Genomic DNA, 15975 nt, shown 5'->3' with positions numbered 1-15975 from the left:
TATTTTGATCCATTTCCGGCGAAGCGCCTGCTTGAAGTGATAGACACTTTGGTATTTTCTAGTGCCAACCTTGTTTTTCAAAATACTCCAGACACAAGGGTCCAACGGATTGGTATCCGGAGATTTTGGTGGCCATTGTGCGTTGGAATTGAAGTGAGGAACCTCATTTTGTAACCATTCTTGGGTGGCACGAGCTGAGTGCGATGGTGCTGAGTCCTGTTGGAATGTCCAAGGTATGCGGCCAAAATTTTTGCGTGCCCAAGGCTTTAATACACCCTCCAGAATATTTTCGCCACGAAGCCACGGTCGATTAATACGAGTGGAGAGCGACCATCGGCTGTTATGGCGGCTCACACAACCACCATCGCCGGCGCTTGAGTTCTGGTGGCTAACCGAAGGTGCACATTTTCAGCTGACCTCTTTGGCAAATAAACACGATCATTTTTTTTGTTTACGAACTGCTGGACAACGTATGTTTTCTCATCGGAGAAAACCAAATTCGGCAGTTCACCACTTTCGGCCAAGCGAAGTAACTCTTTAGCTCTTTTGAGTCTATTTTCTTTCTGTTGCGGTGTAAGTTCTTGCACTTTTTGGAATGGCTTTACCCCAAGCTCATTTTTCAATATTTGCCGAATGGAATATTGCGATAAGTTCAGCTCACGAGCCATTTTTCGGCCACTGGGACGCGGGGTTGCGATCAAGTCGCTTCTTTACTATTCGAACCATTTCTGCTGATGTTGCTGTTTTCTTCCGTCCTCTTCCTTGACGTCGGGCTACGCTACCAGTATCGGGGTAACGAGCGATGGTACGAGACACAAAAGATTTATTCACATTTAAATGCTGGAGTGCTCTAACGATAGCCACTTGTGGGTTTCCAGCCAAATATAAAGAAATCACACTATCACGCTTGAATTCCGTTACGAATAACTTTTTTTCTGGAAAATTCTCACCTAAATGCTTTCGTACGCTTGTAAATAATATAATGATTTGTCACTGGAAAAATTTTAACAGCTGTGGGACGAGTGGCTTTGAAATGACAGCAGTCTGAAGTTTGTTGCAGTTTTTTCATCTCACCCTGTATATGGGAGCTATAGTTATATCTGAACCGATTTTCACTAATTTTCAAGTTTTTGTTTCTAGTATTAATTTTGTCGGATTTGGCAAAATTCCGCGCATTAGGGATGATACTAGCCATTTGGTGCACAATAAACCTGATATTGGATAAAAATATATATGGGAGCTACATCCTTATCTCGATAAAATTTCACAGAGGTATTTTTGAGCTCCATTAATTAACTGGTAGCAAACTTAATTTTTGTGGAGTGCATATCACGCATGTGAGGGTCTTAAAACCCCAAATGGCATAAGACATATGTATGAGAGCTATGTACTTTTAATGTACTTGCTTATAGACTTCGGTCGGATGTGCCAAAATTCAAGTTATTTCGACTGATATTGGTCATATGGTGCACTTGAAATCGGATAAAGATATATATGGGAGTTATATCTCAATTTGAATCGATTCTCATCAATTTCAATAGGGTTCGTCCTTGGGCCAAACAAATATTGTTTTGATTATTGATTGATTGATTATTGCAATCGGATAATAAATGCGACCTGCGACTGTTCACAAAAATACATGGACAGACGGACTGACTGACTGAATGCATAAATCGACTCAGAAAGTGGATGATCTATCTCGCTTCCTTCTCCATGTCACAAAAAAATTCACAAAGACATAATACCCTTACCACTATGTTGTGTACGGTATAAAGAATTATGATCAATCCAAGAGCAAGGAAGGAAAATTAATTAAATTAACCTATTTGGACTCAATAGTTATCAGACAAGGAAGAACAATTTTGTTAGATTGGTACCATAAGCCAACGGCGTCAGGACGCATCCTCGTCCTGACGCAGAAAATGTTATTAATAGGGTACTCAAAGTTTGTCATGCTGAATTCCACCCATCGAATGAAAATAAGATAAAAGAAATATTTCAATTATAATAACGAGAGGTACCCCGCCAATTAAAACAAATATTATTTCAGAAGCAATATGAAATTATATTCATTCAGGAATATAATTTCACATTGCTTCTAAAATATGGAATATACTTGGCCAAAAGGGTATGAAACCAATCACCAAAAATATCACACAAAGTCAATGGATTTGTATTTCCAACATGTTGCATATTGTTTGGATCATTGGGGTTCCAATTTGGATTTCCTGGCTTCCGATTTCCAATGAATAATCCTTAATACTTTACCATCGGAGGAACAACGCACAGTTCTATCCCGTTTCAGCTTTAGACCCTACACTTATGTTTTCAGATGTACAACATTTGTGTTTTCTTTTGTGTGAGAAAATTTATGTTGGGCGCCATATAATTTGTAAAATATAATACTTCGTTTTAAAATTTAAGCTGCCGCACACAATCTCATTGGCCCCTAAAAACCCAAGAAAATTTAAAGAACTTTAAAATTTTCCTCAGGACAATAGCTATCATGGCCAAGGTAAACAAACACACCAAGTTTCCTTATTTGGTGCCACAAAATCTTTGCTAAAAATGCCCATTTCTTAAACAAGTCCAATCACAACCAGACATCATATCTCACAGACTGTCGACATTACCAAGTTAAGTTGGCACAAAGAAACATGTGATCCACCTTTAGCACATGCCCAGCATTAAAGAGATAATTTATCCATGGCCAGGTTTGGGAGGGATACAACCAAACCAAACAAAAAACCAACAGCAGCCACAGAGAGGAAATATGCAAATCTAAAAGTACTTACAAAGGTTGCCACAAGTTTTATCCACATAACAGGCTTTTCGGAACAAAAGATACAGACAGCAAGAGGAATGTACTTACGACTAAATGAAGGCTGTTCCACAAGGAAACGAGTAAAAAACGATAAAGGAAATGTGCTAGTTATACGCAAAAACAAAAAAAGAGGGTAATGGGATATTTGTGTGCATTGGACTTGTCTTTGTTCCGTTTGGTAGGTCTTAACTGCCATCGGTATATATGTGTGTAGGGTTATAACAGTTCTTTGTTCTGACGCAAATTTTCACATGTATGTAGGGGAAAAATCCCGACTGGAATAAAGCAGAAGAAGAAACAAACAACCAACCGGGCAACGGTAATAAGCAATTTCTGCTTTTACTCTTTACGTATTGTTGATTGTGCGTGTGTCTTTTCTTTATTGTATCCTCACCCATCTATCACCTGGGCTTGAGTAACTGCTTCTGGACCTGTCCCAAAGAGGACTGATGTCTATTCTACGCATTGAGGCAGCCACCAGTTTGCAGAGATTTTTGTAATATGAACAGGAAAAAGGTATTTCAATTGGTGTTGCTGCCACAACTGCTGCTCTGGGAGAGAGAACATCCGGCATTTGTTGTCCTGCAATGTAAAAATTACCAAGGAAATACGCACAATTTATCGAGGCATGAAGTTAGACAGGCATGCCAACAAAAAAAAAGAGGAAGAAGAAAAAAAAAAAAGAAAATCAAACACAGAGCAGCCACAATGTCTAAAGCAGTCGATTGAAACAAAGATGGAAGTTGCAGGAATTTTCCATACGAGTTTTCTTCGACTATCAAATATAAGATAGAATTGAATACAGATCTTCCACACACAAATACCATGCATTGGTCTTCAACATATAGCTATGGTGAGGGTCTTGACCACGTTTTTCAATCGATTTGACTGAATATTTGTATTTGTATATTCGCTCGAATTCGAGCCAATTTCATTCTCTCTGCTTTGCTAGTGCCGGACAAAACAAAAAAAAAGTGGTTCAAAAAATAAGAGAATTTTTTTGTTCGATATCTTGACGACCTTTATTCGTCAAAATAAGTAACTATTTATTAGGTTGATATGCTCTTGTAATAATAGAGAGTTATTAGGTTGATGTGTAGATAGTTGCGATCATTAAACAGTGGCGAGGTAACTCATTATTTGCTTATGGAAGATTTTGCTGGGAACCTTTAAATAACAATTGATGCCCGTATCAGTAACTGAGTGTCCCTCAAAAAAATATATGTGAGAGCTATTTCGTAATCTAAGTCGATTACCACCAATTTCAAACAGCATTATTATCCGATTGATATGACAATTTCCAGACCATATTTGTGTGGACGAACCCTATTGAGATTTGTGAGAATCGGTTAAAATTTAGATATATCTCACATATACAGGGTGAGATAAAAAAAACTGCAACAAATTCAAACGCCATAATTTTCACATTTTTTTTTTTAATTTTATTGTATGAAAGCAAAAAATGTCGGAAATAGCATCAAATCTTAAAATACGTTTAGATTTGTTCGAATAGGTCACCTTTGGCACGAATTATGGCCTTCAAACCGTCACAAGTTGTCCGAATGCTGCTCTGCGGTATTTTGATCCATTCCCGGCGAACCGCTTGCTTAAGGTGATCGACACTTCGGTATTTTTTAGTGTCAACCTTGTTTTCCAAAATACTCCAGACACATCTGCAGATTGGTATCCGCAGATTTTGGTGGTCATTGTGCGCTGGAAATGAAGCGAGGAACCTAATTTTCTAACCATTCTGTTGGAATGTCCAAGGTGTGCGTGCCCAAGGCTTTAATACACCCTACAAAATATTTCCGCGATAATATTCGGTATTTATTATGATGCCACAGTCGATTAATACGAGCACAGAGCGACCATCGGCTGTTATGGCGGCCCACACCACCACTATGGCCGGCGCTTGAGTTCAGGTGGAAAATCGAAGGTGCACATTTTTAGCTGACCTCTTTGGCAAGTAAACACGATAATTTTGTTTGTTAACAAACTGCTGGACAACGAATGTTTTCTCATCGGAGAAAACCAAATTCGGCAGTTCACCACCTTCGGCCATGTGAAGCAGCTCTTTAGCTCTTTTGAGTCTATTTTCTTTCTGTTGCGATGTAAGTTCTTGCACTTTTTGGAATTTCAATGGCTTTAGCCCAAGCTCATTTTTCAATATTTGACGAATGGAATATTGCGATATGTTCAGCTCACAAGCCATTTTTCGGCCACTGCGACGCGGGTTTCGATCTAGTCGCTTCTTCACTTTTCGAACCATTTCTGCTGATGTTACTGTTTTCTTGCGTCCACTTCCTTGATGTTGGGCTACGTTACCAGTATCACGGTAACGAGCGATGGTACGAGACACAAAAGATTTATTCACATTTAAATGCTGGAGTGCTCTAACGATAGCCACAGCAGTCTAAAATTGGTTGCAGTTTTTTCATCTCACCCTGTAAATCTTCAACCGATTTCGGGTTAATTGTGCACCAAATGGTCAATATCAACCCAAGTGAACTGAATTTTGGCAATTCTGACGGAGAAAATCTTCAAAATTTGAGAAAATCGGTACAAATATAGCTATAGCTCCCACATATGTTTCATCCGGTTTGGGATTTCGAGTACCTCACATGCGTAATATGCACTCCACAACAACGATTTTCGATGCCGGACATCAGATACAGCTCGAAATTAACTCTGCCAAATTCTATGGAGATCTGTTCAGATTTTTATATACCTTCGATATACTATTATTGTCTACCATATAATGTAATATCAGCCCAAATTGAATAGATTTTTTCATATTCAACCGATTTTTTTATCACTTTTTTTAATCTTTTTTTTCCTTATTTTTTAATGCTCAAATAAATATTTTTTTTAATATAATTCTTTTCGAATTCATATCATGCACTATACAGCAATATTATTTGGTACTAGAGGTACAGAAGCCTCCGTCAAATTTATTGAAAATCGATTGAGAGTTAGATATAGTTCCCAAATTTTAACTACTCTAACACGGGAAATATTGAAAATGTCAAATGTTTAAATACCAGCAAGTCTTATAAAAAAAGTCCGATTCGATTTTCTTCAAACTTTGCATATCCCAAAGTGATAACTTCGCTCATGAAGTTGTACGTTCCTCTGCTTGACGTGTACGTCTACCACAAAAAGTAAAATTTGATAATAGTCATAATTCTTCTAAATGCCGAATCATTATCCTGTTCCTTTGGAGTTAGCATTTTGTGCAGATGGGATGTTCAGGTCCAATCTAATGATTGAAACCTTCTTTCCTTCTTTTTTTCTCGAGTGTATTTCATATTATTTGAAACTTCTACAATTGCAAAAATATTTTTTTTGCATTCGCACATTCAAATGCCGAACAGCTGCCCAAGAGTACGCTTATGCGAACACATACACCCATACAAACATACATACGTAATATTACACATTTGGCACAAAGATTCAAATGTTTGAAGGTGGATTTATGAAACGGTTTTTCCTGCTTCGAATTTCTTCCACTTTCGTTCGCTAGAGCATGCAAGTTCTCATTTTTTTTCGTACACACTTTATTTATATTCCCAACATTTTAGCAGGAAATTGGCCACTTAATAAGCCAAAGCTGTGGAGGTGTGAGTGTATGTGTGCAGAACTAACAAAAAAAACCAAGACGTTTGTTGTTGTCGCTGGTATGCAAGGCAGTGTTAGGAGTATGGTGATATTTTACCCGGAACTCCATGGAGCGGTGTGAAAAATAAACAAAATTAGCATAAATGTTTAATATATGCAAATGGTTATAAATTTAAATGATAATAAATAAAGCGAACCCGTAATGGAAATATTCATTCATTAGTTGGTTTTCTTTTTAATGAAATTCTAAAATATGAATCACATATTTAATGGAAATATGAAAATGAATTGCGGTATGAGGAGTGAAATTTGGTGACACTAAAAGAGGGGGTTGTAGTGCTGAGTAATATGCCAAAAAAAACTTTATATTATTACGAGAAATACAAGGTGTGTATGATAACCCAACAATTTGTAGAGCGAGATAACAATACACGTTGAGATGAAAGAACTGCAACCAACTTCAGACTGCTGTCACTTCTAAGCCGCTCGTTTAACAGCTGTTAAAATTATTCCAGTGACAGGTCTTTATATTGCTTACAAGCGTACAAAAGCATTTTGGTGATAATTTTCCAGAAAAGGGTTATTCGTAATGGAATTCAAGTGTGATAGTGTGATTTCTTTATAAGTGGCTATCGTTAGAATACTCCAGCATTCCAGGGTGAAAAAATCTTTTGTGTTTCGTACCAACGCTCATTGCCGTGATACTGGTAGCGTAGCCCGACGGAAGAAAACAGCAACATCAGCAGAAATGGTTCGAGCAGAAGCGACTTGATCGAAACCCGCGTCGAAGTGGGCGAAAAATGACTCGTGAGCTGAACATATCGCAATATTCCATTCGGCAAATATTGAAAACTGAGTTCGGGGTAAAGCCATTTAAATTCCAAAAAATGCAAGAACTTACACCGCAACAGAATGAAAGTAGACTCACAAGAGCTAAAGAGTTGCTTCGCTTGGCCTTAAGTGGTGAACTGTCGAATTTGGTTTTCTTCGATGAGAAAATATTCGTTGTCCAGCAGTTTTTAAACAAACAAAATTATCGTGTTTACTTGCCAAAGAGGTGCACCTTCGGTTGGCCACCAGAAATCAAGCGCCGGCCGTATTAATCGACAGTGGCATCAGAATAAATGCCGAATATTATCACGAAAATATTCTGGAAGGTGTATTAAAGTCATGGGCATGCAAACATTTTGGTCGCAGACCTTGGACATTCCAACAAGACTCAGCACGAGCCACCCAAGAATCTTTGCTACCAAAATCTCCGGATACCAATCCGTTGAACTATTGTGTATGGAGTATTTTGGAAAGCAAGATTGGCTCTAAAAATACCAAAGTGTCGATCACCTCAAGCAAACGCTTCGCCAGGAATGGGCCAAAATAACGCAGTGCAGCATTCGGGCAGCGTGTGACGGTGACGTGTGCACCAAATAGCCAAAATATGTCTAAACGACCTGAATTTTGGCACATCCCACCGAATTTAGTCTAGAAAAAGTACGTCAAAATTTGTGAAAATTGGTTCAGATATAGCTATAACTCCCATATATATGTTTCATCCGATTTGCAGTTTAAGTCCCTCGCATTCGTAATATGCGTAAATATGCACCCCACAATAATGATCTTTGGTACCACATATCAGATACGGCTCAGAAATAGGTGTTTAACATTTTTTCAGGATCAGTTCAGATTTGGATATAACTCTTATAATATCCGATTTCAGGTTTTTGTGCACCAAATGGCTAATATTAGCCCAAATGGACAGAGTTTTGGCGCTTCCGACGGAAGTCAGCCTAAAATAAAGTGCTTAAAATTTTTGTGAAAATTATTTAGGGTTTTAAACCCCTCATATGCATAATATGCCCTCCACAACAATGATATTTGATACCGGGCATCAGGAAAATCCCTCTGAGTTCAGTATATAGCTTCGATATTCATCTTCATCCGATTTTACGATAATTGCTCACCATATATGTAATATCAGCCCAAATTGAATAGATTTTTTCATATTCAACCGAAATTTACCATTTGGTAGAACTCGGCCCTTTTGGTTCTTTTTAGTTACTTCCTCCTATATTATGAAACTTGAAACCTTATCTGATCCTCATTATCCCGAATTTGCTTAGTTAAGCATTTGACAAGACTAACTAGCCTTGATTCGTTCTCGTTTGAAGACCTTGAAAAATTAACATAACGCAGACTTGTTATCCCGCCTAATCCATTCCATACAACCCGTGCATGTAGGGCATGACAAATTTAATAAAAAAAAAACAACTTCAAATCATTTTAAATAAAATCAAGGCATTTTTATGCCACTCATTCATTGAATTCCACAAAAAATTAGTTCAATTTCATGTTTCGAACATTCTCATTAGTCATTCTTTGTGCCGTATGCAAAACCAATTCCCAGACAATGGCCATTCATATCGGCCAACACAAAAAACTTCAACTCTTGTGTGAAGAGGCAATGTGCAACTAATTAAGTTAAAATTGGCTTTTCATATGCTTGTCCATCATCCAGCATCCTCAACGGCAGAAATAAGCAACTGCCACTATTTTAAACTAGCAAAAAAGAACGAACCATGTGAGCTTGGTATATATTCCCTATGGTTTTGTTCATGGTTTCCCTAAGCCATTTAATGGGCTAGTATCCCAAATGCAACAGCAACAAAAACTTACTAACCACAACACCGCAGAGTGCTAAAGATAAATGCTGTATCATGACCCAACACTTATCCCCCTTTGGGGAAAATAAAAAAAAAAACACAACAAAACAAAACAACTATCGGAAGAAGCCCAACCAGCCAGCCAGACAGCCATGGATAAAAAGGTGTGGACAGACAGCCAAGTTGTTGAAGTAATTCCGCTCATATGCGATCACTCCAAAAGTGAAATATGAATGTTAAAAAATCACGATTTTATCGGCCATAACTGGAGGGATATCTACTTACCGAACCACCACCACATAATAATGTCCGGCAAGCAGCAACAACAAATAAAAGGCCAAAAAAGACCGCTTCAATCCCAGACCATCATTATCAATATCATCGCGATATGATAAGAAACGTTTTGTGCTTTCCATAAAGAAAAAATGATCGCTGAAAAAAACAATTTTTTTTTTTTTTTTGTGAATTTTCTAGAAAGAAAGTTATTCGTGGTGGAATTCAAGCGTGATAGTGTGATTTCTTTACATTTGGCTGGAAAACCACAAGTGGCTATCGTTAGAACACTCCAGAATTTAAATGGGAATAAATCTTTTGTGTCTCGTACCATCGCTCGTTACAGTGATACTGGTAGCGAAGCCCGACGTCATAGAAGTGGACGGAAGAAAACAGCAACATCAGCAGAAATGGTTCGAAAAGTAAAAAAGCGACTTGATCGGAACCAGCGTCGCAGTGGCCCAAAAATGGCTCGTGAGCTGAACATATCGCAATATTCCATTCGGCAAATATTGAAAAATGAGCTCGTGGTAAAGCCATTGAAATTCCAAAACGTACAAGAACTACACCGCAACGGAAAGAAAATAGACTCAAAATAGCTAAAGAGTTGCTTCGCATGGCCGAAAATGGTAAACTGCCGAATTTGGTTTTCTCCGATGAGAAAACATTTCTTGTCCAGCAGTTTGTAAACAAACAAAATGATCGTGTTTACTTGTCAAAGAGGTCAGCTGAACATGTTCACCTTCGATTGGCCACCAGAACTCAAGCGCCGACAATGGTGGTGGTGTGGGCCGCACTTACAGCCGATGGTCGCTATCCGCTCGTATTAATCTACCGTGGCTTACAAAAAACGTCGAATATTATCGCGAAAATATTCTGGCAACGCAAACATTTTGGCCGCAGACCTTGGATATTCCAACAGGACTCAGCACCATCGCACTCAGAACGCGCCACCCAAGAATGGTTACAAAATGAGGTTTCTCGCTTCATTTCCAGCTCATAATGGTCACCAATATCTCCGGATACCAATCCGTTGGAATATTGTGTCTTGAGTATTTTGGAAAGGAAGGTTGGCACTAAAAGTGTGTCGATCACCTAAAGCAAGCGCTTCGCCGGAATGGGTCAAAATAGCGCCGAGCAACATTCGAGCAGCGTGTGACGGTTTCATTGGCCATTTGAAGGCCATAATTCGTGCCGAAGGTGACCAATTCGAACAAATCTAAACTTATTCTAAAATCTGATGCTGTTTTCGACATATTTTGCATTCATTCATTAAAATTTAAAAAAAAAAATGTACAAATTTACATTTTTATCACAAACCTACCACCCAAGAGGATCCCAAAACTGTAACTTCCCAACTATAACTTCGAAATGTCAGCTTCACCCGTTCACTCCAAATTAAATTTATTCCAAAATCCATTTAGTACAGTTCGCACACTTAGCATTCCCAAAGCCACCTCCATATTTTCCTACCTTGATTCCCATACCAAAGTTTTTAGCCCTAGTCGTTCATATAATACCAAATGCTAGAATTTAAGATGTTAAGTACCATTTTAGAATTTAACATAACCTTAAATTTCGATCTCCCAAAAACTCGTTGGTACATCTATCCTTCACAACATCAGTGACTCTCGTTCTAAATTTCAGAATTCTAGATCATTCCGTTTGTCCAATATAAAGTATTCAATTTTTAGTACATTCTAGTATTTTTAGTACGAAATTCCAAAAGCCCAGCCTTATCACACGCCATCGTAGCAAGACTGGCGCTCGTGTATAATTTCAAGATTCCAGCTGCAACCTTTTCGTCTGGGTGATGATTGAAATTTTGAGCTTGATAGAGTTGGTTGACTTTTCCGCATGATCCAGCACTGACACAAATTTTAGGATTTGCCAAGTTTAATCAAAATCGTGTGCTTCTTTTTTGTTCTATGAGGGGAATTATTTTCTGTAAAAATCTTTGTCTTGGAGGGGGTAGAAAGAACGACTCGATATTGCCCGTCTTCGAACTCGATCAAAGTTCAGCCAAAAATCGGTCCAAATCGAGCTCTCCCTTCGAGATTTACCGTGTGCATCAGTCAGCTAGAAACACGGACGGACCAAATGCCCTGAAACGGATTTGGTCCAAAGAGAATTAGAGTCTAAAACCGTTACTTCTATGAGACACGTTTTGACTATATGGCTAAGGGTATAAAAACAAACGATTTTTTAAAAATGAAATTATAGTTATTCGAAAATATTTTAAAAATCTGAAATTTTTACGTCTGATATGACATTAAAAAAATCATTTCCCCAGTTTTAAAAATTCCACTTCCCTGCCTTTCGGATCATGTCATGTATCAACTCCTGACACCCTAAGCAAGTACCTACCAGTGGGTACTTAAAGTCAGTTTTATTATTTTTTGTGTTTTGTTTTTAAGAAAGGCAATTTGTTGCGCTAATAAAATGTATGTTGTGCACCATGAAATTTCTGTCTGTCTGTCTGTCTGTCTGTCTGTTCGCCTGTCAATGAGTGGTTGGTTTGGTTGGCCTCTGGTTTATTGGTTATGGGGCCCCTCTTGAAAACAAGTTTTCAAGGCATCATGATCACATATCAACACATGAATGAAAACAAAACAAAAACGTGGACCGATCGACCCAAACATGAACAGAGACTCATGTTGACCTATGTCATCGACAATGGCTGGTCTAACCTTGAAATGTGCTCATAATCTGCAAAGCCCAAGCACTCATATATGTAGGTAGGTATGACGACAACATGCCGCCTCTCTTTGTTTGTTGTATGCAACAATTGAGCCAAGTTCAGGGAGGGCATAACTTGACTTGTTCCATGTGACTTGGAAGCATGGAGAGCAGCTCAAGAGCAGAGAGTGAGAGAAAGGGTGTATGCAACTACCATAAAAAAGCCCCATAACACCAGCTCCATTATATGTTGCGATTGAAACGCTCGTGACTGTAAAGACATAAACGCTGGTGGCTTTGCAGATAGACACCAATGATGATGGTGGTGGTAGTGGCAGCGGCTATGGTGGTGGTCTATGACGGCATGTAAGCTGTAAAATTGCAACGCCAACCCAACATAACACCCCTCAATGGCAGAAACACCAACTCCATCGCCATTGCCATAATCATCGTCATCATCGTCGCCACCAGCAGCTACACTCAAGAAATTGTTTTTACCGACTTTTGGGGTATGTTCGTTCGTTTGATTCCAAAAACGTGCTGTGGCAATTAAAATTAAATACAATTTTTAGATGAATTGCCTATGTGTGTAAGAATGTATGTTAAGTGGCATGTCTTGGTTACGATTTTTGGGTTTTACTTTTTTGGATGTTGTTTATATTCCAATGGAAATGTTTAATTGTATAAAACTCGCAAAATGTGGTGTTGATAGATTTGTAAATTTGTTTTAGGGGGCACCCGGTCACCATCGTCGCAGTGTGCCAAAATAAACTACATAAGAAAAATGAAACCTGCATCATAGCCATGTTAATGTTTTCGACAGCCGAACATGGTACCTGAAGTAGTGCACCGCAACTACTGCATAATGTTAACATCAGTTGGAAAAGGCTGCCGCTTTTTACGTTGAAGCATGGCACAGTGGGGAGGATTTTTGAAGCGGATTGAAATATTTACGGGGTAAATTCCATGGGATATAAATAGGCGAACTTTAATATTTTTTTTAGCATTTTATAGTTAAGAGAACTTTTGAAATTTTATTATAGACAAAACAAATTTCCTTGTGGCTTCAATAAATATGTGGTTTGTGGAATTGACAAAATTGACATTTGTATTTTTAAAAATCCGTACTTCCACATTTATTAAGCGAAGTCGTCTAAAAATAAGCCAATTTTTTGTTTGATTGTAGGAGAGTATAGAATTATAAGAAAATATAGCATATATTTATATATTTAAAAATTCCTTTTGAAATAGATTCTACCAAATATATTTTCAAACTTCTTTAATTATATTCCCCCAAAATTATCAATGCACATTTAGCAGAGCTCCCATAACAAATGAATTTATTTTAAGTAGATCATACCACCTATCCACATTTGGCTTTAAAGCACTTATAGTTTGCTATAGAGTGCATGAGATCACTTGGAGAAGAATTATACTAAAAAAGTGTATATCGGAGCCGAGTTCCACAAAATGGAAACGTACGTCCGAAATTAACTTCATTTGGGCTGATATTAGCCATTATTTGGACAAACACCTGAAATCGGATTAAGGATATATATGAGGATATCTAAATCTTAGCCGTTCTCGATAAAATTTGGCAAAGGTATTTCAGAGCTTTATAAGGTATTTGATACCAGATATCATTGTTGTCGAATGCATTTTGTGAATGTGAGAGTTGTAGCGATTTTCTCCGAATTTGATGTACTTGCTTCTAGATTAAATTTTGTCGGATGTACCAAAATTCAGGACTTTTGAACTGATATTGGCCATTTGGTGCACAATTAACTTGAAATCGGTTGAAGATACATATGGGCTCTACATCCGATTTTGATCAAATTTGCCAGAGTTATTTCAGAGCTGTATCTGATACCTGGTACAAAATATCATTGTTGTCAAACGCATATTACGAATGTGAGGGACTGAAACACCAAATCAGATAAAACATATATATGGGAGCTATAGCTATACCTGAACTGATTTTCACCAAATTTAATAAACTTCCTTCTAAACGGATTTCGGTTGGATTTGCCAAAATTCAGATCATTTGGACTGCACAATTAACCAGAAATCGGTTGAGGATATATATAGGAGCTATATCCAAATCTGAATCTTGACAAAATTTGATACACTTATTTCCGAGCTGCATCTGATGTCCGGTATCAAATATCTTTGTTGTGGAGTACATATTGCTCATATAAAGGACTGAAAACTTCAAATCGGATGAAACATATATATGAGATATGTGGCTATATCTGAACCGATTTCCACGAAATTTGAAATACTTGTTTCTAGCATGAATTCAGTTAAAATTGATATGTGGGCTGATATTAGCCATTTGGTGCAAAATAAACCTGATGTCTGACAAAAAATATATAAAATAAAATACCTATATCCTAGTCTGAAACGATCACGAATTTGACCCATGTATTTTCTGGCATTATCAGATGTCCTGTATCAAATATCATTGAAATTAGAAGTACTTGCTCCTTGACTGAATTCCGTCGGATATGCCAAAATTCAGGTCATTGGGACTGATATTGGGACAATTAACCAGAAATCGGGTGAAGATATATATAGGGTTCGTCCTTGGACCAAACAAATACTGTTTGCAAAATTTCATCTCAATCGGATAATAAATGCGACTTACATGCATAAATCGACCCAGAAAGTGATTCTATGAAGATCCTCAAAAGTAACTATGGGTCTATCTTGCATGTTACAAATGCACAAAGACATAATACCCTTACCAATATGTGGTGTAGTGTATAAAAAGAACAGAAGAGACAAATATTACAATTTGGCGCCCAATCAAACGAAAACTCAAACAATTAAAAAAAAAATTGAAGAGCTTAAAAAATTTTGTGGACTAAAAGGTTGACCCCCAATCTTTAATATTCTGAAAAGTTTGAGAGATTGAGATAATCAAAAAAAAAAAAAAAAGAAAAAACAAATGTTAAAATTCGCGCCCAATCTACAAAAAAAAAAAAATCCAAAAATGATAAAGGGAAAATACTGGAATAATGGGGCCAATAGACTAAAATAACGAAAGTGGCGCCCAATCTTGCAGCGAATTGCGGAGAAAGATTATAATTGTATGACCATTGTATCACATTTATAATAATGCATCCTTATTTTTCCAAACAAAATCTGCCATTGTGTCCCTCTCATGCATGCATTGTATTTGTTGCATGCTGCATGCGTTTTTCCTTAACTACTCTGACAGCTAATGGTGAAACAGCAGGCATTTCTTAGTTAACATATAAATGAGGTGTGAATGAGGCTTTTAATACTCGTTAGCGCTGGTTGCTTTTTTTGGCAATTTCTTAACCATTTAATTGTGGAGTCATGGAGTGTTTCATTAGATAACCTGATCAGTGTTACTCGATAGATTACAGTTTTAGTTGTCATGAAAATATCAAATTTGGTTTTTTTCCTGTTTTCATAGGTTTTTTTTTGTCGCTTCAGACGCTCGCTGGACTTTTCAATTTTCAAAGTTTTATTTGTTTATTTGTCATATGATTAATAAATGATTAATGGCGCCCAACGTTTTACGCTGCACACCAAGCGCAGGCTTTTATCTTTGACTTTCATCTCCCTCGAAATCACATCGCTCATTCATTTATACCGTTTTTTCACGATTGTTGTATTTGTTGTTATTATGTTTGATTGTCAGTCACTCACCTATTGCAAGGGGGAGCTTTGATTTGTTGTTGTTCTTCGGGGTTTATTGTATGGATATAAGAGAGTTAAACAAATATGATTTGAATTCCCTTTCGGAAAGAAAGACTGTCATAAAAATTCAGTCATTCATTCCTGGGCCATTGTAGTGGCCATGCCACAAGTTACCTAGCTGGCTGGCTGGCTGGCTAGCTGTCTGCTTGCTTGATTGTCTGTTTATTGTTTTATGATCTCAATCAAATCCGC

The 15975-nt window shown here is 37.5% G+C and overlaps 1 protein-coding gene across 1 annotated transcript in view; it reads right to left on the bottom strand.

The window, feature by feature from the left end:
- LOC131801674 (roundabout homolog 2-like) overlaps window positions 1-15975 on the bottom strand; it is a 310984-nt gene that overhangs the window by 217331 nt on the left and 77678 nt on the right. The gene's annotated exons all lie outside the window — the stretch shown is intronic.

Source organism: Musca domestica, unplaced genomic scaffold (assembly GCF_030504385.1).
Source record: "Musca domestica strain aabys unplaced genomic scaffold, Musca_domestica.polishedcontigs.V.1.1 17, whole genome shotgun sequence".
NCBI classification, from domain to species: Eukaryota; Metazoa; Arthropoda; class Insecta; order Diptera; family Muscidae; genus Musca; species Musca domestica.
Note: the sequence above shows the minus strand (reverse complement) of the source record. Positions and strands in the feature narration are given on the sequence as shown.